The following is a 4,992-nucleotide window of genomic DNA, read 5'->3' as shown; positions in this document are numbered from 1 at the left end:
TTGGTGCCTCCCAGGTTTGTGGAGTGTGGTGGTGGTACCCATCCCCACGAGGCTGCAGTCAAAATGCTAGTTGTGGCCCTGGCCCACCAGGAGCTCACGCAGACATTGGACATGTCAAGCCCCTTCCACTCCCGGGGCCGGGTGTCTCTGCGGAGGGTATTCGGATTCTAGTAAGCTGACTGCTGATTCAAGTGCTCTCCAGATCTCAGTAGCTTAACATAAAAAGGGTTTATTTCTCATGCTGTGAGGTGATGGTGAGACAGTGGGACACTCCATGCCTTGGGGTTCTGGGAGCCCAGGCTCCTTTCCCGTTGTGGCTCAGCCAGCTACAGGGACCGAAGGGTCCTTTTTGGCATCTGGTGGAGAGAGGAGAGAATCCTGTGGTGGCTGTTTCAGTTAGCTCAGGCTGCTGCTGTGACAAAGTACCACAGACTGGGTGGCTTATAAACAACAGAAGTACATTTCTAACTGTTTTGTAGACTGGGAAGTCCAAGTTAAGGGGCTGGCAGATTCCATGTCTGGTGAGAACCTGTTTCCTGGTTTGTAGGTGGTGCCTTTTCACTGCATCCTCATGGAAGGGACAAGCAGCTCTACTGGGCCTCTTGTGAGTCCACCTCCCATAAGGCCTCATCTTCACATGCCATCTACTTGGAGGTTAGGATATTAACATTGGACACAGACATTCAAACCCTGGCGTTGTACCCATCCTGGGTCTTCTCTGGTATCATCTAAGTCCTATAGGAATAAGACTCAAGGTACAATTCCTCCTGAGGCAGATTCGGTATAGCTGTGCCCCTGTGAAATCAGAATCCCGTGGTGGAATAGGGGCATGATGGACATTCCCGTTCCAAATTGAGAAACAGGCAACAAGGAAGGGTGACAGTTTCCCAGCAAGTCCAAAATGTCAGGGCTAGAAAGTAAACTGGTTGAGGCTCTGCCTGCTAGGTCTGCTGGGGTAGAGGTCCTCCTGGACCCACGGGGTGGTGGCCCTGCTCCTATGGTCGTTTTCTGTGGCAGCTCTTGGGTCATATACTATGGCTCTTGGACCCAGAATCGTACACTGGTCACTTCACTGGTCTGGGGTTTCAAGTTGCTCTACTCCTGTGGCTTCACTAGGCATTGCCCCAGTGGTAGCTTTCTCTGGCAATTCTTTCCTGGATCCCAAGACTTGCAGGGTATTATGGCTTAACCATGAGCTGTACCCCCCATAGCTCATGTGTGAGAAGATATAAGAATTTTCAGAGATGAAATGACTTGATATGAGAGGTGTAACCTAATCGGCATATTAACCCATTGACATGGATTAACTGGTGTTTTAGTCAACTTCTTTGTTACTCTGACCAAAAGGCCTGACAAGAACAATTTTAGAGGTGAAAAAGTTTATTCAGTGCTTCAGAGCTTCAGAGGTCTGAGTCCATAGGCAGCCAACTCCATTGCTCTGGGCCTAAGGTGATGCACAACAACATGGTGGATGGGTGTGGCACAGGAAAGCAGCTTAGGCCATGGTCACCAGGAAGCAGAGAGAGAGTTGCTCACCAGGGACAAAATATATACCTCAAAGGAAAGCTCTCAAAGACATATCTTCTCTGGCCACACCCAGTCTACCTAGAGTCACCACATAGTTAATCCCTATCAGTGAATCAATGCACTGGTTAGGCTAAGGTTCTCATGACCCAATCATTTCATCTGTAAACTTTTTTGCATTGTCTCACACATGAGCTTGTGGGAGATACCCCATATCTAAACCATAACAACTTGGTAGTAACCATAGGCAAGTAGAATGTGGCTGGAGGAAGTAGGTCACTGGGGGTGTGCCTTTGGGGTTTATATTTTGTGCTGGGTGCATGAGCCATGGGGACATGGCTACCTTCACCTGGCTTCCTGGTTGCTGTGTCCTGAGCCGTTTTCCTCCACCAGATGCCCTTTTGCCATGATGTTCTACCTCACCTTGGACCCAGAAGAATGGAGTGTGCCTACTATGGTTTGACACTCTGGAACCTTGAGCCAAAATAAACTTTTTTCCTCCTCTACATTGTTCTCAGGTCATTTGGTTATAGCAATGAAAAAGCTAACTGAAACACTGGGGCGTCCTTGGGAGCCCAGGTGAAGGTAGCCATGTCTCCTTGGCTCATGCCACCAAGGTTTACCACCTAAGCCTCCTGGAAGGGACAACCACACCTGGACTCAGTAGAGCTGAACCCTGAAGAGGCAAGGAATGCTGTGGTGGTGCTGGGCAGCAAGGGCTGAGGCCCTGTGGGTGCGGGTGGCTCCTTCCTTTGAAATCATTCTTTTCCCTGGGCTCTGGAACTCTGGGCATCTAGTGGGAGGGGCAGCCCCAGTGTTCTCTGAATTGCCATTGGGATCATTCTGCCACCCTCTCAAGTCCACAGCACTTGGCTGGTCCTTACCCATCTCCATGTCAAGTGGTCACATTGGCCACACCCTGGTGTCCTCTACAGAGCACACTTTTTATAATACTGTCAGCCTGAGAATTTTCCAATTTTTTAAGTTCTTTTTATCTTTTTAAAATTTGTTCTAGTTAGTTATACATGACACCAGAATGCACTCTGACACATCATACATAAATGGAGTATAACCTCATTCTTCTGGTTGTACATGATGTAGAATCACACCGGTCGTGTAGTATATGCACATAGGGTAAAAACGATTCATTCTACTATCCTTCCTGCCCCTATGCACCCTCCCTTCCCTTCATTCCCCTGTTCCTAGTCCAAACTACCTCTACTTTTCCCTACTCCCTCCCCCAAATTATTGTGAATTAGCATCCTCATATCAGAGAAAACATTCAGCCTTTGGTTTTTTGGGATTAGCTTATTTTGCTTAGCATAATATTCTCCAGCTCTTTTGATGAAAATTCCATCTTTAAATTCTTTCAGTCTTCCTGTGTTTTGCTATACAGTTTTGAAGAGAAGCCAAGGAGCACTTTCAACACATTGCTTAGAATTTCTTCAGCCAAATATCGTCTTGTCTAACCTGTGCTTCTGTACCCGGAATATCCCGTGTTTAACCTGTGCTGGCTATAAATTGGAATGCCCACAACCCCCATCCTTAGGTTTGATTATTTGCTAGAGTGGCTCACAGAACTCAGAGCAACATGTGGGGTTTACTGGTTTATTATAAAAAATATTTACTACAAAGGATGCAGATGAAGAGATGCATAGTGAGAGGTATAGAGGAGGGGAGGTGTGGAGTCTATCCTCCTCCGGGCGTATTACCCTCTTGGAACCTCTATGTGTTCAACTACCTGGAATCGCCAAACCCTGTTATTTTGAGTTTTGATGGAAACTTGATGGCGTAGGCACAAATTGCTAAGAGGTTGGATGGCAAGGCCTGTTTAGACCCATCAGCATTTTCTGCTTGAGGGACATGGGGCAGGACCCCTCTGGAATGAAGAAGATCTTAAGACCTACAATCAGACAAGGCAGGTCAGATTATATTTTTATGGCTAGTTAAAGGAAGAGGGAGATTAAAGAGTTTCTGTAATTTACCTTGAGCAGATGGATCACAAGTTAGAAGCCAGCCCAGGCAACTTAGCAAGACCCTGTATGAAAATGAAGAAAAAAAAGCTGGGGATCTAGCTCAGTGGTTAAGGGCTTCTGGGTTCAGTCCTCAGTACCACAAATACGTATATACATACATACATACACATATATAAATAAAATAAAATACATACTTCATTGGGAGTGAACTGATAAACCAGGAACCTATGGTTGATATTAAGATACATAAAATATCACAGGTTGTCATAAATTAGACAGCTTATAAACAATGCAGATTTATCTCTCACAGTTCTGGAGGCTGTTGAGTCAAAGATCAAGGCCTTGAAAGATGTGTCTGGTGAGGACCTGTAGCTGTGTTCATAGATGCTGCCTTCGCACCTTCATCCTCAGGGGGAAGGGCCAAGACGTCTCACCTGGGCTGCTTCTATAAGGCACCGACTTCCCAAGGACTCCACCTCATGACCTCATCATCTCCCTAAGGCTCCGCCTCCTAACACCTTCACTCTGGGGGAGGGGGGTGTTAGGATTTTAACCTATGAATCTTGAGGGGACATAGACATTTAGTACATAAAGAGACCCACATTCCATTGGGCAAAATAGAATTCATGGCTCTTGCCTGCTGCAGGGGAGACTGGGAGATGTTTAGCTGTGTAGTTGAGAGGACCTGATATTGATGACAATTCACTTTTCTTGCTAGGGGTTGCTTTCCCGAGGGTCCTTTCAGCCTAAACATTAAAAAATGTCCCCTAGGCTCTGTCCATCCCCACCTAAGCCACTGGTCACTGGCTTCTTGCCACCCTCAACCTAATTCTCTCACCTGGTTTTCTGAACACACCAACCTCTTTCAGGGCCATCATAGTCTTTCCCTGAGGTCTGGCAAAAGGACAGGGTCCTGTGGCCCTACTGGATGGCTGAACGGAGTTGTAATGGGTCAGAGCTGTCACTGAACTTAGAAATCATCTCATCTGCCTGAGCTTCTTAGCCTTTTATTTCTTAAGCCTATTTTTTTTTTCTTTTTAAAAGGAGTTATGAGGATTATCCATTTAATTAGAGAATTCAACCAAAGCTGTGGATGCTGGAAAAATGCACATATTCACAATTTCACAAACTGAAATCTCTATCATTGACTTCCTAGACCAGTGGTTCTTTTATGTTTTTTGGGGTCTTTTTTGGTAGGGCGGGAGTGGGTACTAGGGATTGAACTCAGAGCACTTGACCACTGAGCCACATCCCCAGCCCGATTTTGTATTTTATTTAGAGACAGGGTCTCTTGAGTTGCTTAGTGCCTTGCTTTTGCTGAGGCTGGCTTTGAACGTGCGATCCTCCTGCCTCAGCCTCGAGCCGCTGCCTGGTAAGACCAGTGACACACTCTCCTGGGTTGCTCATTAAAAAGGCACATTCCTTGCAGTGAAGCAAGAGCCAGCCTCAGCAACTTAGCGAGGCCCTAGGCAACTCAGCGAGACCCTGCTTC

This window comes from Callospermophilus lateralis, chromosome 2 (assembly GCF_048772815.1).
Source record: "Callospermophilus lateralis isolate mCalLat2 chromosome 2, mCalLat2.hap1, whole genome shotgun sequence".
NCBI lineage: Eukaryota > Metazoa > Chordata > Mammalia > Rodentia > Sciuridae > Callospermophilus > Callospermophilus lateralis.
The sequence above is the reverse complement of the archived record's forward strand: the minus strand, read 5'-3'. Positions refer to the sequence as shown.